Source organism: Meriones unguiculatus (assembly GCF_030254825.1).
Source record: "Meriones unguiculatus strain TT.TT164.6M chromosome 13 unlocalized genomic scaffold, Bangor_MerUng_6.1 Chr13_unordered_Scaffold_34, whole genome shotgun sequence".
NCBI classification, from domain to species: domain Eukaryota; kingdom Metazoa; phylum Chordata; class Mammalia; order Rodentia; family Muridae; genus Meriones; species Meriones unguiculatus.
Genome location: NW_026843646.1, coordinates 16,658,934 through 16,678,746, shown reverse-complemented (window position 1 = coordinate 16,678,746; position 19,813 = coordinate 16,658,934). Strand labels below are relative to the sequence as shown.

The 19,813-nt window shown below is 41.1% G+C and overlaps 1 protein-coding gene and 1 long non-coding RNA gene across 2 annotated transcripts in view; both read left to right on the top strand.

The window, feature by feature from the left end:
- Nucleotides 1–19,813, top strand: part of LOC110561735 (vomeronasal type-2 receptor 116-like) — a 799,658-nt gene that overhangs the window by 195,166 nt on the left and 584,679 nt on the right.
- On the top strand, nt 1,942–14,648 carry LOC110561729 (uncharacterized). The gene is made up of 4 exons (XR_009588935.1): nt 1,942–2,005; nt 3,600–3,703; nt 7,007–7,097; nt 14,475–14,648. It is a non-coding gene; the product is annotated as an uncharacterized LOC110561729 (long non-coding RNA).

Sequence of the window (19,813 nt, the reverse complement as noted above, 5' to 3'; positions counted from 1 at the left end):
TTCATGGTCCTTAACCCATGCTGCTATGGTTTCTCATATAGGGTCACACCCATATTCTGCCAGGGGCCTCCGATGACCTACAGATTCACCCACCCTGATCTCTTTTCTCTCTTTTCATTCCTTCCTTGCCTCTATTCTCCCCATACTTGATGTCCATCCCCATTATCCTCCCCCTCCCTCTGCCACCTTAAACCTTCCCTCCATTTAATTCAGATACTTATCTTATTTTCTCTTCTGAGTGAGTTTCCTCCATGCTCCCTTTGCTCTCCATGACACTCTGGGTCTGTGGATTGTTCCATGGTTATCCTATACTTTATGGTTAATTTCCACTTAAGAGTGAGTAGGTACCATGTGGTTCTTTCAGGGTCTGGGTTATCTCACTCAGAAAAATCTTTCCTGGTTCCATCCATTCTCTGGCTGATTGCATGAAGTCTTTGTTATTAATAGCCAATTGGTATTCTGTAGTATAACTGTATCACATTTTCTTTATCCATTCTTCAACAGAAGATGTCTAGGTTGTTTCCAGTTTCTGTTTATTACAAATAAATCTGCTATGAACATAGTTGAGAAAGTGTCCTTGTGTTATGGTAGAACATCTTTTGGGTATATTCTCCAGAGTAGTATAGCTCTTCAGGTATTCTAAATTTTTTGAGAAATGTCTAGATAGATTTCCAAAGTGGGTGTTCAAGTTTTCATTCTCACCAGCACTGAAGGTGTGTTTTCCTTACTCCACATCCTCACCACCATGTGCTATCCCTTGAGTTCATGATCTGAGCCATTCTGACAAATGTAAGCTTGAAGTGCAGAGTCCTTTTGATTTGCATTTCCTTGATGACTAAGGACACCGAACATATCTTTAAGTGGGTCTCAGCCATTAGCACTTCCTCTGTTGAGAGTTGTCTGTTTAGTTCTTTATGCCATGATTTAATTAGGTTAATTGGTTTGTTGGTGTCTAATTTCATCAATTCTTTATTTTAGATATTATCCTTCAGTCAGAGATAGGGTTAGTGAAAGTCCTCTCTCCATGTGCTATCATTTGTTCTATTGATAGAGCTGTTTACCTTCCAGGTGCTTTTCATTTTCATGTGCCCCTTTGTTAATTGTTGATCTTATTGTCTGAGCTGTTGGTGTAGTGTTCACAGAGGTGTCTCTATCTTTTTTACTTTGTTGATTAATTTTTACATAATATACAGGTTTTTATTACATATCCCTGACTGTCCTGGAACTTATTGCATCGAGCAGGCTAGCATCCAGCTCTATGAAATATACCTGGGCCTGTCTCATGAGTGTTTTTGGAATAAAAGACTTGAGAAAATACACCCAGCTTGTCCATTGTTATTATAGTTAGGGATTGTTCATACTATTTATCTGATATGGGCTCAATACTGTTAATGTTTACTCTCTCTCGTCATGTCTGTGAATTGGCATTTCTCTTGCAAGGCTATATCCTACTGAAAGGATGGAGAAATTAGAGAGGTGAACCTCACTATTCAGTTTCCTCCTAATAAGAGTTAATGATTAGAACCTGTGTCAGAAAATAAATAGAAGAAACACCAGAATTCTGTGAAAATATTCCAGTATACTTTGTCCGTTTCATCCTTTCTGTTGCACACATGTGTGAATATTTTAGAATGCATTGACGTACAATGATGTGCATGTGAACTTCACTCGAGAATAGTGGGCTTTGGTGGATCCTTCCCAGAGGAGTCTCTACCAAGATGTGATGCTGGAGACCTACAGAAATCTCACTGCAATAGGTAGGACAGTGGATTATCTTTACTTTTTAAAATAAGGGAGGAACTCTTTATTCATTATTGATGTACTTCTATAATTTCACTTGAGCATAAGGAAGACTAAAGTGAATGGTTCTTTGATCATAGATCATGATCTAAATTTTGCCTTATTTCCAATAATAAACTATACGTTTTCTGTACTGTATTTTAGGCTACAATTGGGAAGATCATAGTATTGAAGAGCATTGTCAGAGTTCTAGAAGACATGTAAGGTAATTTTCATGTGCAAGCTGATATGAATATGGTTAGAGAAAATATTAATATGTCTTAGAAATTTGAAAGAAAAGGGACAGTGTAAATGGAATGCTATAAGTATATATTTATTGATGATTACTAACTTGTTACTAAACCATTTACCTCCATGTTAGGTATTTGATGTGTGTTTGCAAAGTACTCCTCTAAGAATGCAAGGAAATCATACCTTATGCAAGATCAACATTTAAATTGTAGCCTCATTAGTGCTATGAGGTAGAGCTGCAATTTGTTTAGTCTCCTACAACTCAGATATTGCTAATGGTATTCACAGTAAATAGTTGCTGAAAGTATGTAGAAAACATTATACTAAAGTAGTAAAGCTGGGGTTACTCATATACTTGTAATAATGTTGCTAAGCTTTGTGAGAAGGACAGGTTTTTAGAGTCAAGAATGTTGTTGTGGAAAAACCATAATCCCTATAGCACATATCTATGATGAACAAAAATCAAATGTGTGAATGCAACGTGAAACCATGTCATTTATTGTACTTCTTTTAATAGGGATATCATATATCACAATGAATACAAGTCATAGGTATATTGAAAGAAACAATGTACCACTCAAAACAACTAAAATAAATAGTAATCCCCATTATGAGTACATCTTTAAATGGTGATATTTGTTATGCTTTTATATGGGCTATTCAGAGATGCGAGCAGTACAAGTAATGACACAGAGACTTTTTTATATTTTAAAGCTTAGGCAATTTAACTGGGTGGATTCTGAACCCTCTTTTCCCCTAACAGAAATAAACCTAGCACAGTGTCCTGTTGCATGGGCAGCACTACCTCTTTGTTCATGTTCATGTCTGTCTGTTAACCCCTCTGTCCTGCTTGTGAATTTGCTGTCATTTGCTTTCTTCTTCCTAGCAACCCTCTCTTACCCAGAAGTTTTGCCCTCCATTTTGTGCCCTGCTATCAGTTGTGAGCTCTTTATTATTTCCAATAGATATGTAAGGAAGGACATATGTTTACAAAATATAGGGCAGGTGATGGGCCATAAAAAGAGCAATTCTGCAATCTGGTTAGCACTTAGCTCCCTGCTGGCTCAGCAATCAGCATTCACATACACTGACACACTTTTCACACAATACACACCAACATCAATTAACTGGTTGTTCAACTTCATTAGGAATTCTCACAAAATCACACTTCAGATAATGTAGTTTTAGGAATATATAAATTCTGTCTGTCACAGTTATCTTTGCCAATTTACCATGGTGCACAGTATAGGGAAATTTATTAACTCAGTGAGTTAAAACTCTTGAGGTCTTACAGTTTTCTACAAATGTGTGGTACAACATCTTATAGAAGAAAGTATAGTATAAATGTGAGCCAGGTGACAAATATTTTTACCATCACAAGTATTTTCAAATATGCAAACAACCACTAGAAAAGGAGAACACCATGAATGTAAAAATAATTATGAAAACCTAAGACATAATTCCTATCTATCTTTACACCAAAGTGTAAAATTAAGTGGCATGGACAAATAGATTCATTACTGTAATGAATGTGGTAAAGCTTTCATATGTGGCAATTATCTTTGCAGGTATGAAAACGGTCATAGTGGAGACAAACCCTCTGAAGATACTCAATATCACGAAGTCTTTGCACATCACAGTAGTCCCCACACTTATAAAAGTATGAATAATGGTGAGGATTACTATGTATAAATCAATGTGATAATGCCTTTGCACATAACAGTTATCTCCTAAGACATAAAAGGACACACATAGGAGAGAAACCACATGAATGTAACCAATGTGGTAAAGCCTTTGCATATAACAGTACTCTTATAATACATAAAAGAACTCACACTGGAGAGAAACCTTATGAATGTAAGCAATGTGGTAAAGCCTTTGCATGTAGACTTGATATGCTAAAAGAACTCACTGAGGAATGAAACCTTATGAATGTAAGCAATGTGGTAAAAACTTTGCATGGAACAGTCATCTTCTAAGACATAAAAGAACTCATACTGGAGAAAAACCTTATGGACTTTTATAGGCCCAGGATATAGACTTATAAGGCCCAGGATAGAGCAGCTGGGTCCCATTGGGGATCAGTAACCTGCCCCCGCCCGTCAGGCAGCGCCTGTAGCCAGCAGGCCTGGTCTCTGCCGTCCTGATGAAGATGATGGCTGGGAGCTGGGAGGATGGCACCGCAGTCACCTGTCTCCTCATGTCTGTGGTCCCCACCAGACCCCAGGGAGATGGGACAGAGTGTGGTGGCCCAGGAGGCAAAAGGAGGAGGCTCAAGAGTTCAAGGTCAGCCCAGTCTCTGTCCCAGAAAACTAGAGCTGAAGCTGCTGCCCCCGCCCAGCACACACACACCCTCAGCTCCTTCCCTTAACACCATCCCAAACAGGAGAGGTGCCATCTTCCTCCTGCCTTCATGCCCCAGGTCTGCGGGAGAACCCTAATGGTGCTTTGTCACCATACTGCGGTGAAAGGTAGTTCAGTGGCAAGGGAAGAAGCCTGGAGCCCGCTCTCGGACACCTTGGCATTTGCCCTCCCATGGGTAGCCTGGGAACGTGCCCAGGGAATGGCCTCCGCCTGGCCACCCTGTGAGGATGTAGTGGCGTGTGGACAGCTTAGATGTGTTCCTTTCCATGCTGACTTTACTAGTTCTCTTGTGAAAGGGTCACCATGGCAGAACTGTGCTCTGAGACAGCTTTGCCGGTGTCAAGTTTTTTGTTTTTTGTTTGTTTGTGTTTTGTTTTATTTTTAAATTAAAGTTTTATTTTTTATATTGATTATAGTTTATTTACTTTGTAGCCCATCCCTCTCCCCCTGGCATTCCTCCCTCCCCACCATCCCTCTCTCCCTCCCCATCATTTCTTCTTCCCTCATTTTCTCCCTACTCCTCCAGTCCACTGCTAGGGGAGGTCCTTCTCCCTTTCCATCTGACCCTTGTCTATCAGATCTCATCAGGACTGGCTGCATTGTCCTCTGTGGCCTGGCAAGACTGCTCCTTCCTCAGGGGGTTGGGGGGAGATGAAAGAGCTGGCCACTGAAATCATGTCAGAGACTTTGGTGTCAAGCTTTCACCCCTCCCCGTGAATACACTCTTCCAAGTCAGGCACGGTGGCACAGGCCCACCATGACAGCATCCGGGGAGCTAAGGCAGGGGGATTGTGAGTTCAAGGCTAGCCTGGTCTGCAGGGTAGGATCATCAGGTGTAGGTGGCACTGCCCGAGTTTGGTCTCCAGTGTGCGCTTCACATAGGAGAACCATGTGTGATGTGCGTTCCCCATGTGCAGGGTATTGACTCTGAAGACAGAGTTTCTACCACTGAGCAGTTTGCCTCTCTCGGAGAACAGCATCATGGCCAAGGTTAGTGTGCGCCCCTCCCAGGCCCAGGACTTGCCTCACACATCCTCCCCCCCACACACTTCCCCCGAGGTGTGCACCCTAGCTGGGTGCCACCTGCTTGTGCCATTCCCAGGGTGCGCCCCTCACACACTCCCCTGCACACAGTCTTCCTGTAGTGTGCCCCTGCTCAGGGTGCTACCTGCCTATGCCAGTCCCAGGACGTGCCCCTCACACCCTCCCCCGCACACAGTTCCCCGCACACTCGAAGGGTGCCACTTGCCTGTGCCAGTCAAACAAGGTGCATGTGCTGCCCAGAGCCTACACAGAGAAGGGAGAGAACAGATTCTCACAGTCGTCCGCTGACCTGGGTACCAAACACACAGCATAATGAACTAATAACCTGAAATGATAGTGAGTGTGTAAAGGCCCTTCTCATGGGCTGCGCTGTGGCCTCTGCCCTTCAAGGAGTCTGAGGCTGGAGTCTGAGGAGGAGGAGGCTGTCTCTGGAAGCTCTGCAAACAGGTTGGTTCACCCTGTTGTCCCAGCTCTGCAGACATCTTGGGGTGAAGGCTCTGTAAGGAGTCTCCCTATTTGTTTCCTTTGGGGTTGTGAATTGGGATGGAACCTGGGACTCCTGAAGGCCGATTTCAAAAGCCAGGAAGGCTCTGGCTGCCCAAGCATGCTGCTCTCAAAGGCCTTGTTGGGGACTGGTTGGCTTCAGCCAAGCTCCGGTCACTTCTGAGCTTGGAAGGAGAAAGCAGTTTTTTTCAGTGTTCGCATCTGCTGAGCCCTGTTCTGTCCCTACCAGCCCCATGCTGAGGCTGTGGCCTTTCCTCCTCCCTTTCTCCCTGTCTTCCTCCTGCTGCCTCTCCTTCCCTCTCCCTTACTCTTCTTTTCTTTCCTGTATCCCTCTCCCTCCCCTTTCCCTTACTTCTCCATTTCCCCTCTCTCTCTTCCTCCCTTTCCCTTCCCCTCCTTCCCCTTTTCTTCCCTTCCCTCTCCTTCTCCCTCCTCTCTCTCCCTCTTTCTCCCACTCTCTCTTCCTCTCTCAGCCTCTTTCCTTCTTTCTCCCTTTCTCTCTCCCCCTCTCCCTTTCTCTCCCTCTCTCTCACTCCTATCTACCTTTCTCCCATTCTCGTTCCCTTTCTCTCTCTTTCTCCCTCCCTTCCTTTCTCCCTCGCTTTCTCGCCTTCTCTCTTTTTACATCCCTCTCCCTCCCTCCCTCTCTCTCTACCTCCCTCCTTTTCCCTCTCCCTCTCCTCTGACACCAGATGGCTGTGAGCCACCGTGTGTGAGTGCTGGGACTCAGGACCTCTGGAAGAGCAGCCAGCACTCTCAACCTCTGAGTCCTTCCCTGCAGCCCCAGTGACCTTGAACTTGTAACCTTCTGCCTCCACCTTCAGATCACTAGGGCTCCATGCAAGCACCAGCTACCAGTATATGTGGCATTGGGGACCCAGCCAGGGCCTGGTGTAGTCACTGGGCAACATCCTGGGCGAGTGACCCCTCCTGCTCTGGGACAGGGTCTCACATGTGGCCCTGAGGGATCTAGAGCCCAGTGTACCACTAGCCGTGAGTTAGTGCGGGGCTTGGGGGGCTGGCCTCACTCTCCTCCACAAACCTCATGGTCCCGATCTTTCAGCCAGGTGTCCATTTACGAGGTGGACAAGCAGGACTGTCAAAAATTCAGCACCACTAGCATGGACGGGGCCGTGATGATCTGGGATTTCACGGTAAGTGTCCCCAGTTGTGGTTGTCAGCGCTGGGATACATACATCCTGGGCCATGCGTATCCACTGAGCCACCCTGCCACACTGCCTGGCAGAAGACCTGGCTTAGGAGTCCCTAAGCCAAGGGGAGCACGGTGCCTGGCAGGTTGGTGGGTGGGTGGAGGCTCCGAGCTGCCCTCATCCTCAGGAAAGCTTGGTGCCCTGTGGAAGCCAGCAGCCCACACAGCTGTGCACAGACACTGCTTCACAGTTTACATAGTTGGCCATGGGCTCAGTCCTGGAATTCCCAAGCTTCAGAGACTGAGGTAGAAGGATTGCTTTGAGCTTGGTGCCAGCCTGAGCTAGATGGTAGAACCTTAACCCCCAACACCACCAAAAAAATAATGCGATAGAGAAGATAGAACATGCATGCATACACATACACACATGCACACATGCAACAAGTGTGATAATACAAAGAGTAGTGTAGGGCCTGGAGTGATGGCATAGCAGTTAAGAGCACTCTCCTAGGACTAAGGATGTGGTTCCCGACAATCCCTTGGCAGCTCACAATCAAATGTCACCCCAGGTCCATGGAATCTGATGTTCTTCTACCCTTCACAGACATCAGACACACATGTGCATTCAGACATACATATGTACGTACATACATACATGCCTACATATATACATAATTAGCCAGGTTTGGTTAGCACGTCTGTGATCCCAGTGTTCGGGGAGGCGGAGGCAGGGCGATCTCTGTGAGTTCACGGAGCGAGTCCAGGACAGCCAGGACTACATATAGAGACCCTGTCTCAAAAAAAGCAAAACAACAAAATGACATAAATCTTGAAATAAAGGTCCAGACTTAGGGGCGCATGTCCCAGGAGTCAGAAGGGGATTGGTCTCCATGAGTTGGAGGTAGCCTAGTATATAGAGTTCCAGCCCAGCCAGGGCCAGGCAGTGAGGGGAAGAAAAAGTGGGAGGGAGGGAAGGGTGGAAGGAAGGAGGGAGGGAAAGAGAAGGAAGGAAGGAGGGAGGGAAGGTGGAAAGAAGGAAGGAAGGGAGGACAGGGTAGAAGGAAGGAATGAGGGAGGAAAAGAAAGGAGGGTGGGAATAAGGAGGGAGGGAAGAAAGGAAGAAGGCAGCCTGTGCATCCAGAGGTGGTGTGAGATCTTGGGAAAGGAGACTCCAGGCACTGAGGCCAGGGAGTGCAGCAGTGTGGCAGGGAGCCAAAGTCTCCAGGGCTGACAGCTCTGCTTTCTCCAGACCCTGGCATCATCCATCCAGGGCCTCTGCATCATGTGAGGAGGAGCTGCTCAGTTTAGGATTGGGGCTCCTTGAATGAAGTAACATGTCTTGGGCGTAGTAATATTCACTTAATAAAATATATACTTTAAATATTGAAAGTGTATGAGCAGGGACAGCAGAGAACCCAGCAAAATAGTAGCTGGTCCATTATTACAGTGAGTAATTTTATTATGGATCAGAGAGGAAAAATGTTCAGAGGCACCTGGAAGAGTTCAGAGCACAGAAAAAATGAAGCAGACTTGATATGACCAAGACTGTCTAGAAGAAATGGAGAATACAAGGAGAAAAGTAGAGATAGCTTAGACAGAGACAAACTGTGCTTTCATAAGTGTACAGGCTGGACCTAGGTCCCCCTACACTTATGTAGCAGATATGCAGCTTAGTCAACATGTGGGTCCCCTAAAAATTGGACTGAGAGCTTTCACTGACTCTGTTGCTTGCCCTTAGTTCCCTTTCCCCTGGCTGGGCTGTCTTGCCTGTCCTTAGTGAGAGAGGATACTCTTAGTTCTGCCTGATGTGATATGTCAGGGTGGGTTGGTACACATAATGAGTCTCTCTGAAGAAAATGAGGTAATGGGGGAGGGGAGAAGGGATGGGGGCCTGGATGAAATTAATAAATTAATTGGGGGAAGGAAAGACAGGGAAATTTCTAGACTATTTAGGAAATTAGGATAGTGCAGAAAGAGATTAGACTGGTGGGAAGGCACAGCAATCTAGATGGGTGTTTTGAGGTGTATAACAAGTACATTTTTTCACCCTTCAGGAGACCCGAAGGCAACCATGGGTATTGAGATCCTGATAGGAGTCACATGTCAATAGAGAGCCATATGTCCCTTTTTTTGGAGCACAAAAAATGGTCATTTCTCTGGACAAGAACTATTTCACTAATTCTGGATGAATGCTGTTTTTGGTTTGTGTGTTTTTTTTGTTTGTTTGTTGTTTGGTTGTTTCTAATCACCAGAATTCCTTTGATACTGCGTGTTGAGCAGGTCCAGGACTGGCATTTTTGGATATTTGCACTACCTGGGACCTAACTAGTTTATGCTATTAGGAAAGCCTGGTTACTTTCTTCACACGTATTTATTACTACTATTTTAAAAATAATGGGTTTAGTTATCGCATACCACTATATAAATTTCCTTCTGATGTGTTTATTTCTCATACTCAAATGTGTCATATTTTTAAAATCAAAATTATTCAGCAGAATATCTTTTTTAAGAACCTGGTAGAATTTTGCTATCTTAATGAGAACTGTATAACTACACATATTAATGAAATTACACACTTTGCAGAAGTAAAAAATTATTATCAGCAAATACAATCACCGTAAAGACAACCAATTCTAATTTTGAATGATTTGCCCATGATTATTATATGTCCAAGGTATACTACATATTATGAAATTTACAGAGTATCTCTCATGTTTTCAGTTACAATTCTTTGTGTCTCTAGAATTAATACATAAAATTTACGGCATACTAATAAGCATGTTCACTCCTCTCCATTCTTCAAAGCTTTCTGACTTTTCTGTGCATGAAGCTTCCTGACTATATCTCAGGAAAGCACATTAATCTTTAAATTATTTTATGATTTTTTTCATGTGTTAGACTCCCAAGGTTCATAATTTTAATGATTTTGCATGTTGCCTAGTTTCACATGGGCCTTTAACAGGTTAAAAGAATTAAGAATTGATAATCCTTAGAGATGAATAGAAATTTTATGATTTTTTTTTACATTACTGTCTTTTTAATATTATTGTTTATTACAATTTATTTAAATTACAGTGTAGCTGTGGCCCCCTCCCTCATCACCTTCCATTTCTATCCTCCTTCCCTCTTCTCCCCCTACGCCCCTCCCCTAGTACACTGTTAGGGAAGGTCATCCTCCCCTTCTATTTGACCCTATACAAGAATTCCTCCTGTTGTTTCACTGATGTCATTACAGTTATCTATCCTTCTGTCTAACATCTATCTTCAGTCTATCATCTGTATCATAATAGCTATTACACACACATACACACACAGTTTTGAATGTTATTTCTTTGAAACACATGTGGTTCAAAATTTTTTCAAAATCAATGTCTTAAAGTCAAAATTCTGAAGGATTTGAAATGCATGCATCACTTTGTCAGTTATGGCCTGAGTCTTGGAATGTTGACATCACAGTGGTTTCTTCCCCTGACTACTACAGAATGTTTACACTTCAATGGTTCATCTACAAACTGCTGAGCCATTTTTGGTTAGTGCCAGGAAAGAAAAGGATAATTTTGTGCACAGTGAAAGTTTCTCTATCCCAGGCTCCACTGTAAAGGTATTTTAAAATGATCATTATGATTTTCATGCTAGACCAATAGTTTCAGGAAACGTTCTGTCTTCATTTCTCTAGAACATCTGATCTAGTTCTTAACAGTTATTTCATGAAAAGCTATTCCTGTTATCAATAGTCAATACCATTGCCCCAAAGAAACAAAGTTATCATGACAGAGAGGTATGCTCTGAGTTATTATACAAGAGAATGATATCCATGTATCTTCAAAACTATATGCCCAAGTTATGAGAGATTATTTTCTCTTTCATCTAGTTGTTTTATCCACTATTCCAACAAAGCTTTGTTGGAAACTGCTCAGATTTCAGCCTCAAATCCAACAACCTTCTGGTTTCAAAAATATATTTCTCAATATATGAACATTAATTTTGCTAGATAGGAATGACTTTCCAGACATACTCATTTAATTTCAATTTTATCATGAAACTGCATTGGCAATATTTTATAAAATACCTTTACATTGTTGCCAGATGCGTTTGATGACAACTATTAGCTGATGTCTCTCTTTGACTGTTCAGTTCAGAGGGATCTTTAATCCTTCCCAAGTAAAAACTATAGCTTGTCAGTACATATTCCTTGAATGAAGTAAAATGACTTAGGCATAGTAATATTCTAATAAAATATATACTTTAAATATTCAAACTGTATGAGCAGGAACAGTAGACAAACCAGTAAAATAGTAGCCACTCTGTTATTACAGGGAATGATTTTATTATGGATCGGAGAGGAAAAATGTTCAGAGGCACCTGGAAGAGTTCAGAGCACAGAAATAAAAGAAGCAGACTTCATATGACCAAGACTGTCTAGAAGAGAATGAAGAATATTAAGAGAAAAGTAGAGATAGCTTAGACAAAGACAAACTGTGTTTTCATAAGTGCACAGGCTGGACCTAGGTCCACCTACACATATGTAGCAGATGTGCAGCTTAGTCAACATATGGGTCCCCTAACAATTGGACTGAGAGCTGTCTCTGACTCTATTGCTTGCTCTTAGTTCCCTTTCTCCTAGCTGGGTTGTCTTGTCTGTCCTAAGTGAGAGAGGATGCTTTTTAGTCCTGCCTGATGTGATATGTCAGGGTGGGTTGGTACACATAATGAGTCTCTCTGAAGAGAATGAAGTAATAGGGGAGGGGAGAATGGTGGTGGGACTGTGAGGAGAGAAGGGGTGGGGCCTTGGATAAGGTGTGAAATTTATAAATAATTAGTGTAAAAAAATTCAGGGTATTTCTAGACTATTTAGGAAATTAGGATAGTGAAGAAAGAGATGAGGCTGTTTGGGAAAGCATAGGAATCTAGATGGGTGTTTTGAGATGTATAACAAGTCTATTTACATTCCCTTCAAGGAACCTGGAGGTCACCATGGGTGTTGATACCCTGATAGCAGTCACAGGTCAATAGAGAGCCATATGTCCCTTTTGTTGGAGCAAGGAAAATGGCTATTTTGCTGGACTATTTCACAAAATCTTGATGAATGCTGGTTTTTTTTTTCCGTTTTTTTTTTTGTATGTTTGTTTGGTTTATGCATGTTTCTTTCTAATCACCAGAATTCCTTTTATAATGCATGTTGAGCACTTCCAGGACTGGCATTTTTGGATATTTGTACTCCCTGGGACCTAACTAGTTTATACTATTAGGAAAGCATGGTTACTTTCTTCACATGTATTTATTACTACTATTTTAAAAATAATGGGTTTAGTTACCGCATGCCACTATGTAAATTTTCTTCTGATGTGTTTTTATTTCCCATACTTATATATATCATATTTTAAAAATCACTTATTCAGCAGAATATCTTTATGAAGAACTTTATAGTTTGGTAGAGTTTTCCTGTCTTAATTAGAAATGTATAATTACACATATTAATGAAATTACACACTTTGAGAAAGCAAAAATTATTACTATCACCAAATACAATGATTGTAAAGACAGGCATTCTAATTTTGAATGATTTGTCCGTGATTATTTTATGTCCAAGGTATACTACATTTCTTTATTAGGAAACTTAACAGAGTATCTCCCATGTTTCAGTCACAATTCTTTGTTTCTCTAGGATTAATATATAAAATTTACTATATACTAATAAGCATGTGCAGTCCTCTCCAATCTTTAAAACGTTCTGACTTCTCTGTGCATGAAGCTTTCTGACTGTATCTCAGTAAAGCACATTCATCTTCAAAGTATGCTATTATTTTTGCATTTGTTTAACTCCAAGGTTCACAGTCTTAATGATTTTGCATGAAGCTTTTTTTCACATGTGCCTTTAACAGGTTAAAACAATTAGGAATTTTTCGAGATGAATATAAATTTCATGATTTTTTTTTACATTACTGTCTTTTGATATTTCTGTTAATATTGTTTATTACAATTTATTCAAATTACATTGCGGCTGTGACCCCCCTCCCTCATCTCCTCCCAATCCTATTCTCCTCTCCTCTCCTCTCCTCTCCTCTCCCCCTACGCCCCTTCCCTAGTGCACTGATAGGGAAGGTCCTCCTCCCCCTCTGTTTGACCCTAGTCTATCATGATGTTTTATACAAGTATTCCTCCTATTTTGCGCACATCTTATAGGTATCCTATCTAACATCAATCACCTATCTATCATCTATGTCATATATCTTTTACACAAACATACACACATATATGGTTGTGAAAATGTTATTCCAAATACATGTTGTTCAAGAATTGTTCAAAATCACTGTTTTAAAGTCAACAGTTTGAAAGAAGTGAAATGCACATGTCACTTTGTCAGTTATGGCTTGAGCCTTGGAATGTTGACATCATAGTGGTTTATCCCTCTGACTAGTACAGAATGTGTGCTCTTCAGTAGTTTTCTACCAACTGCTGTAGCAGTTTCTGTTTAGTGCTAAGAGAGAAAAGCTTAATTTGTGCCCAGTGAAAGATTCTCCATTCCAGGCTCCACTGTAAAAGTATTTTTAAATGACTATTATGGTTCTCATGATACACTAATGGTTTCAGGAAGCATTATGTCTTGATTCATTCAGATTATGTAAACCCAGATTCATGAAAAACTACTCATACTACAATTTAGTACCTTCATTTAATGTTTGGCATCAATCTGTCTTTTTTGTGAGTCACTCTAGTATTTGAGTATTTCTTTTTCTCTCCAATATGATGCTTTGCAATGTGCTTCCTGCTTTTATTTTTAAATCATGAATAATATTGGCAAACTTCATTAATAATGGATAGTCTTTATTACTCAAATTTTAAAAATGATTTTAGTTGAAATACAATTACTTCATTCACACCCTTCCTCACTCTAAACAAGTGGTCCTCACCTTGTTGGTCCTGAACGTTTTGGAGATGGCATATTTGATATCTTCCTATCAAAGACTTAAAATAGAACTCAAAACAGTAACAAAATTACAGTTATAAAGTATCAATGAAATAATTTTATAATAATAAACCATAATAACCATAAAATATGGTTGTATCCTATGACACGAGTAACAGTAGTAAAGTGTTAACTATTGATCTATATCCTACCAGCTATACTTCTTCAAACTTGAGTCTTCTCATAACTCTCAAGTTGATCATTTCTGGGGAAAAAATATAGCATATTTCTCCAATCTATTCCCAATACTTCTCTTCCTAAGTGAACTCTTCCTTTCTATTTTATTTTAAGTATGTTTATAGTTCAACAGAATCCTGCTTTGGGAATTGAGCCTGTGTTTTAAAACTATGCACCTTTTGAAATTTAGTATGGTTATCAGTCTTGTAATTATCTACTGAATATCTGTTCTGTTAGGTCGAGACCTGTCCCAGGAGAATCCATATTTACCCACATGGAAGCCTATGAGGAGTTCACCACTGATTGAATATACCTAACCTTGCTATGCCAAGGCCCCATAAAACGCAGAAGAGATAGAACAATAAAAAAACAACATCTCTCCATGCTCAGTGATGTTTTGGATGGGTCTAATAACCTGTGAGTATGTCCCTCATGCCTGCCATACTATTAGAGGCTACACTTTGATTAGACTTTAATGTACAAAAATAAAAGTTTTTGATTTATGTTTTGCTTTATAATTATTTCATTATTTCTCATTTTATTTCTTATTACACATCCTGCCATGTTCCCTTACTTGGTCTCTTTTAAAATCATAGCTTTTTTAATTAATTGTTGTTACACAAATACATGTATATTAAGGTACATATATATACATATGTATACATAAATATATACATATGTTTACATATATATATGTTCCTAACTACATCAGTATAATCAGCATAGTCAGTATAATGTTAATTGTATATATGTTTTCAGGATTGTCCCTTTGATATTAGATAGCCAATTGGTCTGCTCTTCCTATGGGAGGGGTATTTCTCTTATTCTCAAAATTTCACAGTGGCACATACTTTTTGAAATAGGGTTAAAGCTTAGTGGACTTTCTTCTGTACACATTTTCACATTGTTATCACAAATGTTTCATTCATATTTTAAAAATGAATTATTTAAGGTGTGATTCTGCTGTTTGAATTGAGGAAAGAATAGCAACAATCGTGAAAAGGAGAGAGGTGTGGTAGCAGATGTCAGCAATTATAGTTATTTTGAAGCTGATTCATGAGTATTAGAAGTTTGTGGTCTACACTGTAAAATTTTTTACAAAAACTACTTAAAATATGAAAGGTAAAATCACTAATTATATTGGTTGTTCAAAGTGCACCATATATGTAAGCCTCTGAACTCATAACTTCCAAATTAGTGTGAAGAGATGAGAAGCAAACACTATCCCTCCACTCATAAGGGGAACTGCTGGTACTACATCATTTCTGCTTGGTGATCCTGCGGATGCTAGGGACTGCTGTGAATATATATATATATATATATATATATATATATATATATATATATATATTGCATTGTCACATTTGAGCACAGAGGTGTTTTCTGGTTTACATATAATCTCCAGAGGCCATGATCATAGCCTTCATGTTATTTTGAAAGGTAAAAAATTGGTCCTGACCTCATGAAGTACATATTTTAAGGGGTGTTCTCATAAGTATATAAATGGATTTTAGGACAAACATCAATAAAAGTCTACTCAGTTTGGGGGGTAAATTTTCTGGACTTTATTGAGTAATATTTCTGAAGATCTATTTAATAAATTGTGAGAAAAATGAAAGGTACAGGAGAGATTTCTTGTATACATTATGGGGACAACCAAATGCATTCAACCCTGAGAGAAAACTCTCAACCCTCAATGTTTTTCTCTCCCAATGGTGACTTAGTGTTTGACCAGTGCAGGCCTAAAATAAGTGAATGGCCCAGCTGTCTGTCCAATCTTTCGATCTTTGTCATTTCTACTCAATTCCCCTTTACTCCACAGTTTGAAATCCTCATTTTATTTTAAAAGATAGTAATCAACTCATTTGAAATAAAAAAAAATACTGATCATTTTCCATCAATTTGTGAAACAAGTGAATTTCACTTTGACTTTTGAGGATAATGGAAACTAAAATGGGTGGTTTCCTTAAAAGAAAATCTATTTGTTCTCCTTTGGTTGAATTGCAAAAGCAATTAAAACTCTTTTGAGATTATCATTTGTATTGTGAAAAGAGAATTATCAAGGTTATAAGAGATGATTGTCATTTTTCCATTTTCAATGCAGATTATTTCTAATCAGAATTATTACAATTAGAAGTACAGGTTTTATTAAGTATTACTTCTGGGAGGGGGATCCAATATTGTGGCAACCAGTATGCACCATATCTGAGGGGCACAGGATCTGAAATTCCGATATTGGTGAGTGGAGGTGCTGATGAACCCAGAACAATGACATCAACGCTTCCAGGGAAAAAGGGGACTAATTGTGAACTGAGGCAATTTAGATTCATGTCACCTGCAAACTTCTCCTGGGACTTCACCAGGAACTTCACCGAGGACTTCTCCTGGGGACTCAATCCCTACGTGTTTTCCCTTATCCACTCCCTACTCTCTCCTTGGCAGAGGCAGCAGAGGGGGCCCACAGTGCTGCCTGCTCCTAGCAAAGAAACCTGGCTCAGGATGTGGGACAGAGAATACTCACCCCACCACCACCACCAGGTACAACCCTGGGACCGGCTGCCATTATCCTTCCCTCGCAGAGGGGAAGGCTAAGAAGGCAGCCTGCAGCATCCACCACAGAGCACAGTGTCCAGCCCCCAGTGCCGTGGTTCCTAGGACAGCTCACAGTGCTGTCCCTACAGATTGGGAAAGAATCTTTACCAACCCTTTATCTGACAGAGGACTCATATCCAGTATATATAAAGAACTAAAGAAGCTGAAAAGCAGCAAACCAAGTAATCCACTTAAAAAATGGGGAACAGAGCTAAACAGAGAATTCTTTGTAGAGGAATATCGAATGGCAGAGAAGCACTTAAAGAAATGCTCAACCTCACTAGCCATTAGGGAAATGCAAATCAAAACAACCCTGAGATTTCACCTTACACCCATCAGAATGACCAAGATCAAAAACTCAAGTGACAACACATGCTGGAGAGGTTGTGGAGAAAGAGGAACACTTCTCCACTGCTGGTGGGAATGTAAACTGGTACAACCACTCTGGAAATCAATCTGGCATTTTCTCAGACAACTAGGAATAGTGCTTCCTCAAGATCCAGCCATACCACTCCTAGGCATATATCCAAAAGAGGCTCAAGCACACAAAAAGGAAATTTGCTCAACCATGTTTGTAGCAGCTTTATTTGTAATAGCCAGAAGCTGGAAACAACCCAGATGCCCCTCAACTGAAGAATGGATGCAGAAAATTGTGGTACATCTACACAATGGAATATTACTCAGCAATGAAAAATAAGGAAATCATGAAATTTGCAGGTAAATGGTGGGATGTGGAAAGGATCATCTTGAGTGAGTTGTCCCAGAAGCAAAAAGACACACATGGTATATACTCACTCATGTAGACATACAACATAGGACAAACCCACTAAAACCTGTGCATCTGAAGAAACTAAGCAAGAGAGAGGACCCTAACTAAAATGTCCAATCCCCATCTGGATAGGCAAAGAGGATGGACATCAGAAGAAGAAGAAAATAGGAAACAACCTAGGAACCTACCACAGAGGGCCTCTGAAAGCCTCTGCCCTGCAGACTATCAAAGCAGATGCTGAGCCTGATGGGCAACTGTTGGGCAGAGTGAATGGAATTTTATGTAAGAACTGGGAAATAGTAAGAGCTGGAGAGGACAGGGTCTCCACAAGGAGAGCAACAGAACCAGAAAATTTGAACACAGGGAACTTCCCAGAGACTCATACTCCAACCAAGGACTATTCATAGAGATAACCCAGAACCCCTGCACAGATGTAGCCCAGGGCAGTTCAGAGTCCAATTGGGTTACATAGTAATGTGAAGAGGGACTGCCTCTGACATGAACTGACTGGCCTGCTTTTTAGTCACCTCCTCCTGAGGGGGAGCAGCCTTACCAGGCCATAGTAGAGGACAATGCAGCCACTTTTGATGTGAACTGATGGACTAAGATCAGAAAGGAGAGGAGAACCTCCCCTATCAGTGGACTTGGGGAGTGGCATGCATGCAGAGGGAGGAGGGAGGATGGGACTGGCAGGGGAGGGAGGGACTTATGGGGGGTACAGAATGAATAAAGTGTAATTGATGAAAAACTTTAAAAAAAAGGGAAAAGAAAATAATTTAAGAACCTTAAATGACTTTCAAAAGTGGAGCAAAACATGGAGTTAGTCAACTTATATGGAGCACGTCTCGCCCCTGGGGGCAATGGTCTCCTGAATCTACTCAGACCTCGGACACCACCACTGCTAGTTCTAGAACTGATGCAGGATGTTCCAACGAGGGGGTTAAGGCTTCTCATAATATTTCCTATAAGCCCACACCTGTTTGTCTATATCCGCCATTTTTATTCATTATTAACCAGATAGAGCCAAGTAATTGTGGTAATGATATTTGCTTTTTTGCCCAATGCTGAAATGCTAGTAAATTTACTAGCTGGTTACTCGCATGCCTCGCTGGGTGCTTGTGCCCCTTGATGCCCCTCACGCTATGACTCTCTTCAGAAAGAAAAGGGATCTTGGAATTACAGCTGCCATTATTACTGCCATCTCATTGGAGGCTGTTGGAGCTACCACTGCGGCATTAGCCAGGAGTCATACTGTGCAGACTGCTCAGACCCTGAATAACCTTTTAGCCAATGTAGCTCATGCCTTAGATGTACAAAAAGGAATTAATGCTCAACTAAAAGGAGGCTTGATGGTGTTCAATCAGAGGATTGACCTCGTGCAGGAGCAAATTGATACCCTATGGCAAATTGCTCAACTTGGCTGTCAATGAAAGTATGCTGGACTTTGAGTCACTAGCATACAACATGAGAATTTTCTCTGTGCTGCAAATCTGACTAAACAATTGTCTAGCTATATTTTAGGTAATTGGACTGGAGAATTCGATACTATGATGGAGCAGCTGAGAGTGGCCATTGTCATGGTAAATTCTACCAGAGTGGACGCAGGACTAGCCACAGGATTATCACCATGGATTGCTGCAGCCATGAATCATCTGAAGGAATAGGCGGGCATGAGAGCGTTAGCAGGCCTTCTGGTGTTGGTCTCCTTGGTTTGCCTGTGGTATATATGCAAGATTAGAGTCTCACAACAGCATAATGCAGCCATGACCATTCAGGCCTTTACAGCCATTGAAGCAGGACAGTCTCCCCAAGCATGGTTGGCTACCATAAAAAGCTAAAATGTAACGCTCAGGATGCAAGTCTAAGCACTGCACTCAGGGTCAGCCGCTTTGGACCCAGAGAAGAGCATGTCTGATTGCATGCGGGTTGATGCCCCAGGTCCCGCCTCTGAGAAAAAGGTATCGGACGGGTCTGATGCTCTTTGGGTGGATGACACCTAAATGAACATCAGTACAAAGTCCCAATTTATTTCTAATATCAGAGATCAGACCTCTACTCTTGCCTGATGCGTCTAAAACAAAAGGGGGGAACTGTAGAGAGCTGCATAATGCCGCGCCTTAAGATGGAGCTGGTTTCCGCCTTCTACCTTCCCGATGGTGAGTGCTCTCTGTCACAAACAACTCCACATTTGGCTAAGGCCGAGGATCTGGCTTGC